Below are 19,442 nucleotides of genomic sequence, written 5' to 3' on the forward strand. Positions count from 1 at the left end.
TATATCGAATTGGACATTTAGATGAGCTCCCTGTGCTTGGTAATGTGATTTGTCAAGCTAACCTGTATGTTTTTTCGTCTGTCACAGACATTTGATGAGTTTCACCCATCTGTCCCTGAGGCAACTGTCAAAATCTTGAGAAGAATGCAAGGTATTATTTGAATGACAGTGTCCAGATCCTGCACATCTATTGCTGAGCAGGTTTGAGAAAATTCCTCTGAATGCAAGGTATTATTTGAATGACAGTGTCCAGATGAAGGCAAAACCTCCCAGAATACATAGATTTTGATACCTGAGCTTGCAGAAGTTACATGACTGATGAGATGGTTGATGGAAGTAAAGGGATAGACTCTTTGTTTGTCCTGCGACCTCCATGGTCTACAGTCTCGACTGATGAGGATATAGAAATGGAAGCAAAGGTCTGCAGAGGACTTTCTCCAGCTTAAAGGGTTATTCATTAATCTGTATTCGCTCTTAGCACTGCTATCACATATCAGAATTGAGAGTGGCATCTTTAGACTGGACCTTAACATTCCAATAGGAATGGCGCCAGGCTAATAAGGCTAGATCTGTAAATATTCCAGAAATAAGAAAGCTATCACCCTTCCCTCCTGTACAGAACCAAAACTATAGCCGAGAAGAATCAGCTACCAATCTGTCTGTAGAATACTGACAGAGGAGGAGTCACAAGGCAAAAACTATCTAGAAAGATTACGCAGTAGATGTTGAAAAATTCCTCCTGAAGGTAAATAGTTGAGCAGTTTCAATTCTAAACACTAGAACTTCTGCAACCGAGTGAATAGGAATTGCCCCAAGTAAGCTCTCCTGAGGAAAGCCTCAAATCAATACCAGGCACGATCTAAATCCTTAAAGCTGCTGCGCAATCCAACCTTTTGAACTTGGCTCCCACCGCAGGTGTTGAGATAGAGACTAGATAAATTGGTCTCATGTTCCTCTTTGAGTTAGTAACAGCATGCCCCTCTTTGGGAGGGCAGAAAGAAATAAAACTGGTTGTTAAGGTATGGCCCCCGGAAATGTACCTGAGAACCCCAGAGCAAAGGAGCCCTATCCAAAGGAGGGCAGATCGGTAAATCCAGCCTTCCCAAGCAATGTAGCAAGGTTTCTAAATAAAAGTTGGAAAAGTGGGTGTAAAATATCCTCAGTCCTGAGCAGCCTCACCCATCTGAAAGCTGAAGTCATTAAAAGGAAGGACCTTAAAGAAAGACCTCCTGCCCTCAACCAGGAGCTGCAGCTGAAAAAGCCCTGTGGGTTAGTAAGAGAACATCTATGCCTTCTGTACCCCTGCCCTCACCCCTCCCCACCCTGGGTCCCTTAGCAGGTTCTAGCCCCGAAAGAGTAATGAAAGTATTTTGATATCTGCATGCTTTAAAATCTGCAACAATCTATAGAGGTCTGAATATTGCTTCCTTTTTTTTAAGGAGCATCTAAGAAATTTTGTCAACCCGCACCAGAAAAATTGAAGTCCGTAATAACTTTTAGGACATTCTTCCACAAATTCTGATCTGTCAGCCAACCCTCCTGCAAACACACTCCCAGTGGCAGCCACCTCTTCTAAACCTCACCTTGTTTTAAACCCAACATTAAAGAATGATCTCAGAGCCCTGTTTGCCCACCGACACACAAGTCCAGTGGCGCTTACCATCTTACAGTACCCAGTTTCATCACGGAAACTACTTTGCAAAAAGCTAGAGCCCACCTGTGAAAGAACACTGAAACGACTTTCAAACTTCATAATCAATACCAGAGTGGAAGAAGTATAAACTTTCTTTCCCAGGAAAGGAGAAGAGTTTTAGCAACTATTAAATCCTGACTGTTCTGTTCAGCCTCTTCTCATAAAGTGTAAGCAGCTAACAAAGTATAAACCTGCTATCCCATTCTCCTACATGGTCTTAGCTCTTGGAAGCAATTCTTAATTACATTTCAGCAACATCCGTAAACTTTTAACACCTTGTTCATCCCTGGCACTCAGTATGGAAAAAGAACTAGATTCCAAAAAAAAGATCCTATGAACTTCGTAAGAGGCCTATGCTGGGGTAAAACAGAAATTCCCTAGCCGTTTCTGAACTAAAGAAGAGAATTTACCTTCAGCTCTGTAAAACATCTTCAGATTGATACCCTCATCCAGAAAAGAAAAATCAGAAAGGCCTATGTTCAGGAAAGTCCCTTCATCGTAGGGAGTAGAAAAATCAGAGAGAATGTCCCTGACAAGTATTTAAAAATGCTCCTCGTGGATGAAGAGAGTTTCTGAAAACCCCCAGCTCCCATAGCCCCTTAGCCAGGAATCATCCACATCTCTTACGTGAAACATCTTGAGAGGTTCTGCTGCTCAGGTCAAGAAGCTAAAACATCTTAAAGCTTGTTGCAAAACTAGCTTTAGAGCACCAGCTGAAGCCAAACCTGGCCTGCAGACCTAAGTAACAGCCGGAGAAGGGCCTAGATCCTTAAGGAGGGGAGAGAGGCATATGTGGAAAGAAAGCCCTCAGCCCGAAGGAAGCCCCTCAAAGACAAGGAGGCTTGCAACAATAAGGTCTCACCTCGGGAAAAGAAAGAAACAGGAAGGAGAGGCCGGCGCCACCAGCCCTTGGAGTGGGAGTAGTAACCCGAGAAGCTAGCGAGCCTGACTTGCCTGTTAAGAGGCCACCGCTTGGTAACCAAGGCTGGCGCATTAGCATCCAACCGTCTCCGGGTAATTGATTCGCTCCACCGGACAAGCCTCTTCCAATCCCAACTTGCCTTTATAGGCAGCTTCTCCTTGAGGGTTTCGTGCTGCTGTTTACAACGCTGTACAAAGCGGAACCGCAGTTAACTTAATTTAATGGATTGAAGCAAAATTATAGCAGTTTCCCACAACCTTCTTTGATTAATAAGCTTTAAAAACTTATATTCAAGCTGACTTGAATAACATAAATGAAAAAACTTTCGTACGCGCGGAATACTGGCATTGTGCATCTGTTACTCTCTGGCAATGCAAAAATTCCTACAAGAAACGCAATTAAAGCAATGCTGCATCCGGCGAATGACTGAGGCGTGGGTTTTGAAACTAAAAACGTCGTCACGGGTAATCGCGCCCAACGGACCTTACAATGCTCTTGATGGAATCAAAAATGGACAGCAATTATGAGAATCAGGTTGAGATACAGGGGGACGAAGAAGAAGATTGCCTTTCAGGAATGCTCTACACAGCCTGTGTGCCATTAAGCTAGGTTCATAAGCCACATGATAATTTGAAATAGCCGCCAGCTGAACTTTGATGGTGGCTGAGTTAGACCCTTGGTAGAATAAATGAGACAAAAATTCCAACACAGAGTCAATGGGGGCTGTGTACGGGTCAATACCTATGGACTGGGCCCATATCGAAAACCTTTTCCACTTGCTAGAGTAGATCTTCCTAGTGGACGGCTTATGAGAGGATGAAAGAATATGGACCACGTCTGGAGAAAAATCATGATACCCGACTACGGATGGAAGTGGAGTAGCCAGGCGGTCAGCCAGAGGGTCTCCAGGGAGGAGTGGAGCTGTCCCGACATATGTCAGCAAGTCTGGACGAGGGTCCAGAGTCCATGGAGAATCCACGATGTAAGGTTGAAGGAAGGGGCACCATACTCGTAGAGGCCAGTGTGGCGCGATCAGAATCAATCTTCTTCCCAAGGATAGCGCTTTCTGAATCACCCTCGAGATAAGGGGAAACGGAAGGAAAGCATATAGCAGACCCGAGGGCCAACTGTGCGCAAGAGCGTCCCTTGGAGATTCCCCCGGTGGGGGAAATCAGCGAGAAGTAGTTGCTGCATTTCGCATCGAGGGGGCTGGCAAACAGATCGCAGCAAGGCTGACCCCATTTGCTGAATATACTGTCCGCCACCCGGCGGTTCAGGGACCACTCGTAAGGCATGAGGATCGCCCTGCTTAGCCTGTCTGCAATCACATTGGTTTTCCCCGGGATGTGTGTTGCCACCAAGGCCCGTTGGGAAGCTATCGCCCAATTCCACACTCTCATGGCCTCCCTGCATTGTGGGTACTATCTGGTTCCTCCTTGTTTGTTGAGATACACTTAGACAACATGTCAATAGTGTGGTATCACAATATTCCCTAGAGGGAGGACATCCTGAAGTGCCTGCAACGCTAAGAGCACTACCCTCATCTCCAGGACATTTATGTGCAAGTCTATCTCGTGCTCCTGCCACATGCCTTTGACCATCCTGCCGAGATAATGCCCCCCCCACCCTATCCAGGAGGCATCCGTGGTCACTGTGGCTACCGGGTTGGTTGGGTGGAACAAAGGGTTTCCCTACGTCTAAGTTGTTGGTGCATAGCCACCAACTGAGGTCCTGCTTGCATTTGCTTGTGATTAAGATAGGATGGGATAGCGGTAGTCTTTGGAAGGACCATTGGGCGAACTGAAGAACTAGTCTTGCCCTCACACGTGTCAGAGACATCATCATCCGAACCTGTCGTTGCAACCCTGTGAGCCTCTCCATAGTTAGGAATGCTCTCAATCGAATAGTGTCCAACTCTGCTCCTATAAATGAGACATGCTGTGAGGGTAGCAAGGCAGATTTTTTTTAGTTTATTGTGATGCCTAACTGGTGACAAAGATCGATAGCAGTATCTCTGTTTTGAAGAAGTAGATGCTTGGTGGGGGCGGATAGGAGCCAGTCGTCCAGGTAAGGAAACACCAGGAATCCTTGACGTCTCAAGTGAGCAGTCACCACTGCCATGCACTTGGTGAACAGCCAGAAGAGTAGATGACATCTGGATGCTCTGTCCATTTTGATGTGGTAATAAGCATCCTTCAGGTCAATGGAGCACATCCATACTTCCATTCCCAATAATGGGAGAATCTATTATAGCGTGACCATCTGGAATTTGGACTTGTGTACGTAATGATAGTCGGCCGAGATCCAAAATGGGTCTCAGGTCCCCCGTTCTTTTCGGCACCAAAAAGAATCTCGAGCAAGTCCCTAATCCGATCTGGTCTGGGGGGACTGGTTGGATGACTCCTTTTTCTAGCAGCTGAGAAACCTCTGTTGCTGCATGAACCCTTTGACTGGGTGGAACGTCTGGGATCCTTTTGACAGGGGGGGGGGTGGAGTGAAATGGGATGGTGTAACCTCCGGCGATTATCCCCAATACCATCTGTCCTGGGTGATGTTGACCCAGGCTTCCGGATACCGGGAAATTTGTCCCCCGACTGGTTCCGGAGAAGCACAGCCGGGCACACCCTCAGGAATGAGAGTATGGGGAACCGCAAAAGGAATCACGGTCCCCAGAATTGCGGGGGCCCCCTCTGCCTCTGGGGTGACGTCTCCCTGAATACGACCCCCCTCCCCTGCCTCGGGGGGGGGGGGGTCTCACCCTGTGTGGTAGGAGATTTTTTGAACCACATCTTTCCCCCTCACTGAGCCTTGGGATAAGGCCTCGACGGGAGGGAAAAAACAGACTCCCACGGCAGACAAGGTCTTTCCCTCTTGCTCACACCTGGTGAGTGTGTCTTTCACTTTAGTCCCGAAAAAGGAGGAACCATCAAAGGGGGCATCAGTAAAGGAAGACTTAAAGACCTCCGCAAAGTGACACAGGTGTAGCCAGGCTTGCCTCCCGAGGGCCACCCCTGAACTAGCTGCCCTACTAGCTCCCTCGGCCGTGTACGAAATCAGTCGCATGGATGAGTTAGCAATGGAGTTGAGGGTAGAGAGCTGATTGACAGTCTGAGCCACCATCTCAGGCACGTTACCAGTTAGAGTATCTCCTAACTCCTTAAGGAGATCTCTCTGGAGCTGTGTGAAATGAGACAAATAATTGAGCGACCGCAAGATAAAGGTCGCTGAAGACAGTGTACGCTTCCTGTACCGATCCATAGTCCTAGACTCCTTGTTAGGAAGATGGACCGAAGAGGAAGACTCAGCAACTTCCTTCTGTGTGGCAGCCGCCACCACCATAGCATCTACCGGGACACCCTTTGTCAAAAATTCTTTCCCATGGGGAGCAGACAAAAATTTGTTGGGGTGTCAAGGAACAGGCTCCACGGAGTCAGGAGTCTCCCACACCCTCCGACAAATAAGGTCCAGGAGCTCGAAGGGTGGAGACACCCAGGAGGCAGAGGGCTGAGCACCAAAGGCCTTAAGGAATACTGACTCCTCCTCGGAGGGGGGTTTTGGAGGGCCAGTCTCCTCTGTTTCAAGATCTCCAGTAAATCGGAAAATGAAACGTCCTCAGAGGAAGACCTAGGGGACCCCTCCGATTCGAGGTCAGTATCGGAAGTGAGAGACTCGTCCTGGGAGTCTATGTGCTTCTTGCAAGATTTCTTTCTGGGGGGTTCCTCAGGCGCAGGCTCCGAGGGCCCCTCAGAAAGAAGGGGACTACTCGTGGGGGTATCCTTAGGCCCCTGCGCTCTGCTATCCAAGGATAGGTGGGTGTCAGAAGCTCTCACCGGTGTTGTGGGGGATGGAAGAACCGATCCGAGAGAAGTAGCTGACCTAGCCAGCTCACTCCACATAGCCTCGAAGGTAGGACCTCCCAAATCTGAGGACCGACCACCTTACAAGGCCACGACCGGGACCGGTGTCCCCGCAGCCAAGGCACCAAGGGGGAGGCTCGGAACCGAAGGGTGTTCCGAGACATCCCCCCTCGGGCCCGACTGAAGAGACCCGAGTCTCGAACCCTGTGGACAGAACCGACAAGGTCGGAGCCGATGCGGGCACAGATAAACCCCTCTGGGGGATCGGCACCGGTGCAGGAACGCCCCTCTGAGCAGAACTTACTGGCTCCGATGACAAGGATGCACTCTGAGGAGGAATAGCAGGTACAACTAACAGAGCTGGCTCCGGAGCAGAGAAAAGTTTGGCCAACACCAGCGACTGTAGGAGCCTCTGCATCACCCTATCCAAATCCTACAGGCTTTCCGATTTTGGATGTAGAGGAAATGTATGGAGACCTAGACCTCCTATCTGGAGAAGCTTGCCTCAAACTTGGCGACCGGCTCTGAATCGGTTCCAAAATTATCGGAGCAGACACAGACTCGGTCGACACCGCTACCTCCTGCGACCCAGAGGTTGGTGGAGCAGAGGAAGCAGATTCGACAATGGTAATTTTACAAGGTGGCTTCAAAACAATAGATGGAGCCGGAGACCTCTTCTTGGATTTGGAGGATTTAGACTGACTGGGAGCTGGGAGCCGGGAGCCGAGCCGAACCTAAATCCTCCTCAAAGGATGGTTTTAGCAGTCCCTTTAGGATCAATTTGTTTTTCCTCTCTTGGAGCACCAGAGGACTAAAGGAGTGGCAGAAACTACACGACTTCTGAAGGAGGATGGCTCCAAGACAGTAAACACAGACCAAATGTCAGTCTGTGATAGACATTTTATAGGCACACTTTGTACACTTTTTAAAGCCCGAGGGCTTATGCTATTTTTGTTCCTTAGACATGCCAAGCCAACAATTGTAGCAGCTGCTACTGACAAAAGGCAGGAAACCGCTGACACAGAAACCAGTGAACACGTAAAAACACAACCAAGGCACAGGGGAGAACCTCTAAATAAAACGGTTATCAACTTAAAGAGACGCACCTAAAGACAGCCAAACACCACAAGGAGAACTAGGTCCTCTAACTTAAACGGGCCTAGCCTGAGGGAGTAAGGGATACCACACACAAACACACTCGCAACCTACAAAAAGTAATGCAACAACTCTATTTGAATACACACAATTAGCCAAAAATTAGACAAAAATCTTCACAAGAGAGAGTTTTTTGCAACACTTAGCCACAGCCAAGTAGAGACCACATCCGAGCTCTACAAGCGGCAAACGAGATCTGGGGATGTGGAGCAGTGTATTGTGGGATGCCATCTTAGCTCAGCCAATCAAAGACTTTCGAGCTAGTAAATAGGCAGAGTCAGAGCCGACATTTGGCTCCGACCCTACAAGTGAAGAATGTAGGCGAGATAAGACTGACTACATAACATCTTAGCATTAACCTATTGCCGTAAGTTCAGGTTATGCTATAAGAGCATTGACTATGCAAAGATAACCATGTGAGCAGCCAAAATGCATTACAAATTGAATATTTTACACTGCACATTTTAAGAAATGGATAGCTTGGCCTAGTGCCCGTGCGTGTGTGCGTGTCTTTTTCCTGCAAAATGCTTTTCAGACGTGAAGAGACATGAGGGAATAGTTTTAGTGGCACAACAGGTTGTGATTTATTTGATGTCTATTGTCATGCAAAGTTGAATAAATAGTTGAATCTAGCCAAGCTGGAAATGTGAGACTCTAGCCTACTGAAGGAGGGGGAGATGGGAGGAGTAACTTGGCCAGGAATTGAAACTTGCAAAACTGCTCCTTGTGAAAAATCTCTCAGTATTTTGTTGACACTTTTGCAAGATTCTTTCAGGGAATGTGTAGTACATCAGTAGGAACAATTGTAAAAACTCGGTGCATACCGGTCAATGACACATGAGCTGCAGACTCTCAAACTTAGAAGTTTTTTGTTTTTTTTTTAGGTGTTCCATTCTAAGTGCAAGTCTACTCTGACAAGAAATAGTAGGGCTATTTATTCTCACAATCTGTGCATTATGGGGCAGATTTACCTTTCCAAAGGAATCATGATGTCTGCCCCCATAAGGGCAGAGAAGAGTAAAAAATAAAAATAAAAATTAGGAATGAGTACTTATTTTGCTGCAGATACCTTTGGGAGGTGCAGTAAATCATAGCAAGAAAAAAATCATGGCAAGAAAAAATATTTTTTTTTTCTTCATCATTTGCCCATAGTGGTCTTTTAACCAAAAAGACACTGAACCCTTGTGGCCAAATATAAAATCTACAGTGTAAACACTGAACAGCATTTATTTTATCTTTTCACCACAGTAGCTAGGAAACAGGCAAGGCAAGTCCTGAAGAACATTCCAAGATGTCAAGTGGCATATCTGTTTAGACAGTGCAGTCAGTTCTTGGTCAACTGGATTTGGAAACATCCTGCAAGGAATTGTGGGTGTGTAGTATGCATATAAAGGGCCACCTGATGTGCCCCCAGATGATTTCAAAATGCAGCTTGAATTAAAAGGGACTACAGCTAGAAATACGTGTGTGACACATTGAAGCACAGTGAAACAGCTGAAAGATGCAAGGCGGAAGAGAGGAAAGCAAGCACCAGCATGGAAGAAACAGTAAAAACAGGACAAGAAACTTGTGATTCTCTGCCAAGTGCACAAGAGTAGCAGAAGTGAAAACCCAGTCCTGAAAGCCAATGTCAGTAGTAAATTATTGCCACAGTATAAAAAAGGGGGATAACTGACAGTTTTCTTTGAGTATTTGCAACAGTACATGACCAGAAACCAATTAAAGCTAAGTACGCAACTCCTCGTCTCAGACTGCATTTACTACAGTAAGGTAAAATGTCTTTTTGAATGTTTCAGCTCATATCTGAAACTTACAGAAAAAAAATACACAATGGGAAAGGAAAAGTACAGTTGTGTACACTTGCCATAATGTAGATGTTAGAATGTATTCACTGTTGCAGTCATTACATTTGGGTAATCTGCTGGCAGGTTGCCCTCAGTCGGCCGGAACAACAAAGTCTTGGGTCCTGCGTCGGTTGCAGTCTCCTCTTCCATGACATCAGGTCATCAGGGGTATAAAACATGCAGCCAACACCATTTTATTCAGGTTTTTCTTGCCCCAGATGTTAGGTGCCCCCCAAATGGGGAGCAAAAATATATTATATATAAATAAAACTGTAAACATATAAATGCACTTTTAGAAACAAACTGTACCTTCAACTAAAAACAAATACACCACAAAGGCTTTTGAGTACAGTGAAGGAAAGAAAAGGTATAGAATGGGGGATGGCGGGTGGGCAACCCTGGCTGCAACAGTGAATACACTCGAACATCTACATTTATGGTAAGTGTATACAACTGTACTATGTTCTTAGTGTTTCATAGCTGCAGTCATTACATTTGGGCAGAATCCCAAAGCTATGGATGGGAGGATGGAACAAAACAGCATTAGGAGTGGCTATAAAGACCTGTAGGACTGCAGAGGCAAAGCCTGCCCTGGATTTAGAGAAGAGAGGTAAATGATGATGCTTTGTGAAAGTATGAACAGAGCTCCAAGTAGCAACTTCTAGAATGTCTTTGGTTGAGACCCCTCTGAGAAAAGCTGCTGAAGTACAGGCAGCCCTGGTGGAATGTGATCTAATCCCCTTGGGCACAGGTTTACCATGGTGCAAATAGAAACAAATGCAGTCGCTTATCCATTTAGAAATAGTTTGCTTTGATATAGCCTTCCCCTCTGATCCTGCAGCAAATGCCACCAGTAGTTGCTCAGACTTTCTTCGAGATTTGGTCCTGTTTAAGTAGAATCTTAGTTGTCTGTGTACATCCAATGAATGCAGAATCCGCACCTCCCTTGTTCTGCGGATTTGGGTAAAAAGTTGGCAGGTGAATGGTCTAGTTAAGAGCCACACTGGATACCACCTTAGGCATAAAAAAAGGATTGGCCCCGAGGGCCACCCTGTCTGGGTAAAAGATAATGAAAAGCTCCACTGCCATGAGAGCCTGCAGTTCTGAAACCCTTCTAGCTGAAGTGATTGCCAAAAGAAACGCGGTCTTCCAAGAAAGAAATTTTATATCCGCAGTAGCTGCTAGTTCAAAAGGAGGCAGGGTGAGTTTTTCCAGCACAAAATTGAGGTCCCATGCAGGAGTTGGTGCTCTCCTGGGAGGCCTTAAATTTTTGGCCCCTCTGAGATGCTGTTTAAGCAGTGGATGAGAAAAGAGGGGAAGCTCTGTGCTGTAATGAGCCGAGATGGCAGAGGCATGGATTTTTATTGAAGAAAAAGATGGGCCCTTGTCAAGCATCTCAGTTAAGTATTATAAAATCTGAGGGATATTGGGCTTTGCAGTGTCAATTCAGTGTGCTTGGTTACAAGCACAGAATCTCTTCCATTTATCAGCATAACGTTTTCTAGTGCTAGGCCTTCTGGCTTCCAAAATGACATCCATCACAGGTTTACTGAGAGATGTAGTTTGAATAATTAGTTGATCAGCCATGCTGCAAGATTCAGAGTTTGGAGCAGAGTATGTAGAATTTGAAAGTTCTGCTGAGACCGTAGATGAGGCGTCTGAGGCAAGTACCACAGAGGAAGGTGCGACATATTCCTTAGAAGTGGGTACCAGTGCTGGCGAGGCCAGTCCGGAGCAATTAGGATCATTTTTGGTTTTTCCTGTCTGACTTTTAGTAAGACCTTGGAGAGTAGAGGCAGAGGGGGAAAGGCATAGACTGATAGGTTTTTCCAGCTGAAGGATAGAGCATCCACTTTCCATGCTCTTTTGTGATGAGTTCTTGTGCAAAATTTGTCCAACTGACAGTTTTGGGGAGAGGCAAATAGATCCATGTCTGGGCTCCCCCATTTCTGTGTTAACCTGTTGAAGATTTGTGGATCCAGTTTCCATTCGTGCAGGTCCATAACATTTCTGCTTAGGTAGTTTGCTTTCCTGGCAGGAATAGTGCTTGAAGATTTATTTGGTAAGTCAAGGCTGTGTCCACAAGGCCATGGCTAGTCTGCAAAGGGGGTAGGAGTGTGTACCCCCCCCCCCGCTTGTTTATGTACCACATAACAGTGGTGTTGTCCATCCTTATCAGTAGTTGTCCTGGATGAAGTCCTTGAAGGTTGTCAGAGCATTCTGAACACCTAGCATTTCTTTCTGGTTGATATGCAAATGCATTTGGTTTGGGCTCCATTTGCCCTGAATGCATCTCCTTGCCAGGTGGGCCCCCCAAGTATAGTCTGATGTGTCTGTAGTTAGGGTTTGGGTTGCATGGGGTAGATTGACAGTCCCTTGTTTTGGTGACATGTCTCTGCCCACCAAAGAAACTCCTTTTGCAGGCAGGGAATGAGAAGAATCATTGTTTCCAGGCTGCGACAAGCTTGACTCAAACTTTTTAGTTACCACTGAAGTTTCTTCATATGCAGTCTCGCATATGGAATCAGTAGAATGCAGGATGCCATGAATCCCAAAGCCTGCAGAATTAGTCTTGCAGATAACTGGGTTTTTGTTGCCATTTGTTTGAAGTATGTTGTCAGTTGCCTTTGTTTTTCTGGCGTGAGGTAAACCATCTGGGCAGTTGTATTCAAGCTTGCACCCAGGAATGTCATTATTTGAGAGGGTACCAGTTGTGATTTCTTTTCGTTTATGGTGTACCCTAGGCATACTAGAAGCCTTTTTACAAACGCCAGATGTTGAAGAAGAGTGTCCTTGTCCTCTGCTTGAATGAGCCAATCATCCAGATGAGGATACATTTGGATGTTTCTTTGTCTGTAGAATGCAATTACTGGTGCCAGGCACTTTGTAAAGACCCTGGGCGCAGTAGATAAGCCAAAGGGCAGCTGCCCACTGTTTTTTGTGGCAGATCCGGCCATCCGTTTGGAATTGGCAAAGTATGGAAATGAAATCTGTTCACCTGGGATACTATGTTTAATACCCACTTGTCCTGGGTAATTAACTGCCAATTTTGAGCATGAAGTGCTAATTCCCCCCCAAGGGGGCTGCCAAAAGATAAGTGCTTGAGGATGGTAGAGGAAAGTCATTGAAACTGCTTACTGTACAGTTGTGCTTGGTTTGCTTCAGATTTAGAGGTGGAAGCACTCCACTGCTTTGACCTGTAACACCCCTGTGATTGCTATCTGGAGCCTTTTGAGCACCTGGGTTTGCCCAGAGTTGCTCTGTTGGACACAGGAAAGGACCAATTTTTAGTAGGCCAGTGCCTACTGAACCTAGGTGGCTGCACTTGCAAGAAATCTTCTACAGTTTGCATAGATTTAGCTTTGTCTTCTATTTTCTTTAAAACCTCTTATTACCACAAAGAGTATCATGCTGCAAAGGGGCATCCAACAATTTAGCTTTAACGTGATTGGGCAGATTTTGCTCCTTGAGCCAGGCATGCCTTCTAATCACAGATCCAGTAATGGCAGCCCTACAAGAGGCCTCCAAGGAATCAAAACCACATTGCAAAGTATGCTTTCCAACATGTTCTGCTGAATTGCAATAAATCCTGTAACTCTATTTTCCACACAATCAGAAATCAACATAATTTTCTGTTTCAGTAAGCCCATAACATGCTGTTGATATTTAAGCATATGAAACTGGCAGTTTAAAGCCCTGATTGTCAAGGTTGCAGACGTATAAACCTTCTTGCCCCATCTATCCAGCACCCTGGAATCTCCATCAGAAGGGGGATTTTTGGCAGTAGAAGCCTTAACACCCTTGGGACCTTGAGAAATAGTCCAAGGATCAGCAGCAGGATTTAAAGAAATTTGTGGGAGTCAGGAACCCTGTAATATCTGTCTGGCTTACTAGGAGCCGGAGGCAGGGAATCAGGAGCCATGCTGGATTCCGAGAAGGTGGGCCCCCCCAAGTATAGTCTGATGAGTCTGTAGTTAGGGTTTGGGTTGCATGGGGTAGATTGACAGTCCCTTGTTTTGGTGACAGGTCTCTGCCCACCAAAGAAACTCCTTTTGCAGGCAGGGAATGAGGAATCAACAATGTCTAATACAGGAGGTATAGCCAAAGGCCTATGCTGAGGCAGGAGGAAATCCCTAAGCCTCTTTTTTGATTCAGACAAGTCTTGACTCTCCCAGCGAAAATGTTCCCTTAAAGTATGCAAAGTCTCTCCAAAAGAGTAATCCTCAGGAGGAGATGCAGATGGGATGGATTCCTCTGCATCAGAATCCTCATAGGGTGGAATAGAAAATTCCTGATCAGAAGAAATGGAAACCAGATCTGAAGATTCATAATCAGTGCCTTGCCTAGGCCTTTCAGCAGATGGGGGGGGGGGGGGGTTGGGACCCCCTGATCAAGGTAATTAAATCCTCAGCCATTTTGATAATCTGTTTTTTAGGCATAGGGGCCTGAGCACGTGGCTCATGCGTCATTTTTTTTTTAGACGTAGAAGTTGTTTTTGTCTTTGTTGCTGGCGTCATTGTTGCTGGCGTCAGTTTAATGTAAAAATGCTAAGGCCTGAAAACACCCTCAGAAGCCGGTGCCTGCTCAGCAGCTCCGGACCCATACAAGGGAGAGACATCCGCGGGTTCAATACTTTGCGAATCTCGCAGCATACCGGACTCCGAATGGGTCTCGGTAGAGGCCTGCGACTCAAAAGTAGCAGGTATCAGGGGCTGAGAAAGCACCTCACTGAGTACCGGTGAACCGGTGACTGGCAATTATTAACTTTTACTGACATCGGTAAGGAGCAAGAAAAAGATTCCCCAATGGGGTACTTAGCTTTAGTTTGAAGACTTTGGTTCTGAAACTAGAATATGAAAATTTCAGGAGTCAGCTGACCGGCACTTGCGAACTGCTTCTGCTTCAGGCACCGCACGGCAAGAAAGACTGAATAAAATGGCGCCGGCTGCATGTTTTATACCCCCAACGACCTGATGTCATGGAAGAGGAGACCGCAACCGATGCAGGACCCACGACTTTGTTATTCAGGCCGACTGAGTGCAACTTGCCAGCAGATTACCCAAATGTAATGACTGCAACAGTGAAACACGAAGAACATCCATATTTAGTGCCAGTGAACTCACCGAGGAGATAAGCGGCTGCTTTCAGAGGTGGGAGAGTGATGTCAAGTTGCTGCTTTTGAAATGGACTTTATGATACTGGATGGAGCAAGCAAGAGTTCAGCACTTTGATAGTGCAAAAAATGTAACTCAGCTGAAGAGTCCTCTCCTAAAACTTCTCTAGTTTCCTTAAACCTATTTCTTTATACAATTTTGCTTCCCTTAGATTGCTCCCTCCTATAACCATAGAGTCGACTAGTCAACGAAAATTTTGCCTTCCCCCTTGAGATTAATAGAGCAAACCTCCTTACTTCCTACCCTATCTCAATATCTGGGGTCCTACTCAAAATTATAACTGTGCAACTTAATAGAATGTTATTGCAATAAGTCTCTGTCTCTTGAATTGAATTTTGATGTTACTCTATGTATTTTGTTTCTTTGTGAATGTGGAGAAATAAATAAATAAAATAAATAAAAGAGATGGGCAAAAAGTGGGACCTCTGCTTAGCAAGTAGAGCTCAACTGCACAAGAGGGAACCAATGGGAAGTAGTACAAGCCATCACAGCAGGTTCAGCAGGAAAAGGGTGAAGTCATTGGTTCCAGTCCATGCCACGGGACAGAGGTTAAAGGTTTCCAATGTAACCAAGTCAGGTATGTATAGTCCTAATGTCCATACAGACAAGGTAGGGACCAAAAGGCAGGTGAGCGCACCACAGCAATAGGATATATAGAAGCTAAACTTAGAGAGCTTATGTAGTTGGTACTGGAGCCCTCATTACAAGCAAAACAGTTGAAAAGGTTTAGTATTACTGAACAGTAAGAGCCTGACAATTTGTGGTCACACAACAGGTAATGGCACTTCCTCCCGCTTGGCAAAAGAAACTTCAAGCAGCATGGAGCAGACATTTAGCTGTTTTATTAGAGGTAAATGATGACTGTGAAGTGGAGTTGGTGGACAGGAGGCAGACAGAAAAACTTTACTATGTTAACATTATGAAGTCCTGCCATGCTAGAATGTCATTAGTGTTCAGTACTCTGTATCTGCAGTGGATTACAGCAGGAACCTGAGGGGGATCTTGTGGTAGACCGAGCCTCTCTGATGAGGTCTATCACTTGAGTGAATGAGGTTGTGTTATCACAGCAGTTATCTCCTACCCAGGTTCAGGAGACCGAAGCAATACAAGATTTGGAGAAATGCTCACTGCTAAATCAGGGTGAACTCCGCTAGTAGGGCACCATACACATATAGTAGAGTCAGCTACGAAGGAAAAAATGAACATGGTAAAAGGACTCTACTCTTACCAAAACTCCAAAAGGCTTTCACATAATTATAGAATGTACTTCCTACTCAGACTGCATTCTTAAGGTCCCTCCAGATAACTTAACTGTAGTCTAGAAAGGGCTAAATCTCAGCAGTTATAACTATTCTTAGATGCAGAAATGTCAATACGTACACTTTATGAGATTTGTGAAACTTCTACCTGTTCATTTTAGTAATAATGCTGCTGTATGCAACAAAATGGAACTGTATTCACACTCACTGCTTCCCATCACAAGCCACAATACCTCATAAATGAATAAACTCTCCCATGTTTTGCAATGTTTGGTTTAAGAGAGAAAAATCTGTTTGAAAGAATAGTAGTAGTCCTGTTGTCCTACATATTGTTTTCTTTTTTAAAAAACAGACTGAAAGTTTCAGTTCCACTGCTGTTTGGAATTGGGGAAACCACTCTCTTGCACAGAAAGATGAAGGAGTGCTCCAGCATGTTCTTCCAAATTCTAAATTATGGACTTTATGAACTCTAGTAAAACCCGAATCAGCAAAAATTTCTAAAGGTGCTGCACAGGAGAAAATACAGTCTACTTCCCGAGAGAGAGATGAGAGAAAGAGAGAGATAAAAAAGTAAATACCTCTGTGCGAACCTCTCAACATGCAGACACGAATTAGGAAATGGTCCCTTCAAAAATGTGAACATCCAGCTAAACATCTGGACATTTAATTAGCATAAACTTTGAATACCAAATAGTACACAGGTCTTACCACTTCCAGTAGGAGTATGGGATCCTACTCCAACACATTTAAAAAACAAAATATGGAACAATATTAGAAAATTCTTAAACAGAAAATGTAGTAGAATGAACTGTACTGCAAAATTCTACTACACAAGGTCATTTATTTTTGCTTCAGATAAGGGAGATGGAAGATGTGTCCTCTTTCTTTAAAATTACTGTTGCCTCCAATAAGTCTGTATACTACACAGCTTCAAAAAATTACATACCATGAGAGGGATTTAGAATAATGTGTGAAGAGGTAATAGGGGTATCCTGTGCATGGTTAAATCAGGCCTGAAAAATAGCAAAGTTCCTTCAAAAAAGGAAAAGCTTAGAGGCCTTTGTGTCATCTGTAAAAAAATGAATAACTTTAGTGAAGACTGTGTGAGAAGAGTACAGCCAGAGTTCCCCAGACATGGTAACATTAAGACAAGATAATCTGCCAGTGTCTCATTTGCAGCTACTGAATACATTTTAGTGACCTAGCATTGGTTAGGCTGTATAACCCTCTATAGAATATTTGGGCACAGCTAGTTACTTGGTTGTCACCACTGTATTAAAGGTGTATTCCTTAATTCTTCCCTATGCGAATTCTTCCCTATGCGACCAGCTACTGGGTATGCGTGCTTAACTGGCTTTTCTAGGATTTACTCGTTCCCCTGAAATGTACTCATTTTCTCATTTATATAAGCCTGAGGCAGTGTCTGTGTACTCATTTACAAGGGTACCGCAACACTGACATGACTAACTGGCACTTGGCCCTTTTGAAAGCAAGCCTTTTGTTTATAAGGTACCATAACTGCCTGAGGCAGTGGCTGTGTACTCATTTACAAGGGTACCACAACACTGACATGACAACTAGCACTTGGCCCTTTTGAAAGCAAGCCTTTTGTTTATAAGGTACCATAACTACCTACTGGAAGAGTACTTAGTAACGGAGACCTTGGTAGCAGACTGGTATGGATGGTAATAGCTGTAACAGGAGAGGCAGGAAAGGGAAGCTGTCTCGGTAGGTATCCATAGCTCCTTCTTGGAAATACTAGGTGTACAAAAAAAATTTGTTACGTCTTAGTACTGGTACAACAGCACTAGAAGGCACTGGGCTCAGACTAAGGTGGGTGAAATCCTAGGGAGGCAGTGAATGTTAACTCTGTTGTGTAGCCAACAATGTAAAGATATTTGGATGTGGCAGGTTTTCACCATAACCCGAGGCAGCAGTCAGGGCTTTTTCTAAGTTCTTAAGGACAATCTTCCCCTTTGAAATATACCAATTTGATAGTGTGGGATTCAAGACCCATATCCTCACACATTTAGTGCAGGAAGGCTGAGATTAAACCCCTGTAACCCTCAATCATCAAAACTTTCTTTAGGAGTGCTTCTCCTTGGCTCTTACATGACACTGCCAATGAAGTTTTAAGAATATCAGCTAAGGAGAAGCCCGCAGAAATGCACAGCTCTTTTACTGTACAGTCACAGTAGTGACTAGAATTTCAGGATATGCGACACTGCTGCCTGACAAAAGTAGCCATCATCAGAAGCAGAGCTGTTAGCCGATGCTAGAAGGTTTCAAATTCTGAGCTTTATGCATAACAGCAGTATGTAAGAAGTATAAACATACTCAAAACTTCAGCTGCAGTAACTTCATAATGGTAAAGGAAGAATTTAAGGAAAAACACAAATTAACAGATTCCGAACTGCACACTTGCATGCATTTCTTTAAGCATCATATATAACTAAAGGCAATCCCCCATTTTTACATGCTCAATTTGTCATTTTCTCAAAAAATGACAACATGGAAAAGTCCTAGTGGCTGAAAGATGTCAGACTTCACATTAATTACCCCTCAATGAACAGATAATCAGATTTCTTGTCAGTTTAAAACATGTAGTAAGCCATGTGTTTACTAAAGCACATCAGGTTCTCAGTATTTGTTATAGAATGTCTGAGGGAAGTAATTACACATTCAGTAACACAAACCGCTGTTGCTTAAACCAAACAAAATAGAATTTATCTGAAGCGCAAAAAACTGAAACAAGCCACAAACCTTCAGTGGCTTCTTCCACTGCATTCTCTGGGGCCTCCTCCTCATAAGTAGTGACTTCTCTTTCTGATTCAGCTCTGACTACCTAAGAACAAAGCATGAAAGACAAATGATCTTTGGTCTCACACCTGGTTACGTCAAGTTAAGCATGCATCTGTAGTATTATTATATCGTCAGTGGCAGAATACATCATGTTGTCCCTTTCATGTGTTCAAAGTTTTCACCTAGCAATTGGAATGTGACCCTCCCCTCCTGTCAAAAACAGAATATCTTATCTTGCGATATCTATGATCATATTCTATTTTTTTCTTGAAATTTGAGGAAAAATGTTTTGGTTACAGCTTGCTTACAAAGAAAGTTATGCAATTTACTTTATTTTGATGAACAGATAATGTCAGCTGGCTAACAAATCCTTCTTCTGGGAAGAAAAGCTCCAAATGCAAAATAAACATGCTCACTTTAATAATTTGCACACTAAGTCTAGAATACCAAAGGAAGAGTACAAGCAAACAATACTCAAAATACTCTATGTAGTTGGCCTCACTGAAACACAAATTAGGTGGCCATATAAGGTGCAAGTCAGACAGGGGCACTTTTCAGAAAGTTTAATTTATTAAGGAAAGAACTCCTGGCTGCAGCATTTACTTACCTAAAATTACTAAAAAAAAGACTGGGCTTTCTTTTCAAAAAAAATCATTGACTCTGGAAAGTTATGAGGGAGGTGCGGTGTACTTGATATGACTATTGCATCTGTGGGTTTTCTGTTATGTCATACCCA

The 19,442-nt window shown here is 44.4% G+C and overlaps 1 pseudogene; it reads right to left on the reverse strand.

Annotated features, from left to right (window-relative positions):
• LOC122806318 overlaps nt 1–19,442 on the reverse strand; it is a 160,546-nt pseudogene that overhangs the window by 23,132 nt on the left and 117,972 nt on the right.

Source organism: Protopterus annectens, chromosome 7.part0 (assembly GCF_019279795.1).
Source record: "Protopterus annectens isolate FY-2018-M chromosome 7.part0, PAN1.0, whole genome shotgun sequence".
In the NCBI taxonomy this organism is placed as follows: domain Eukaryota; kingdom Metazoa; phylum Chordata; order Ceratodontiformes; family Protopteridae; genus Protopterus; species Protopterus annectens.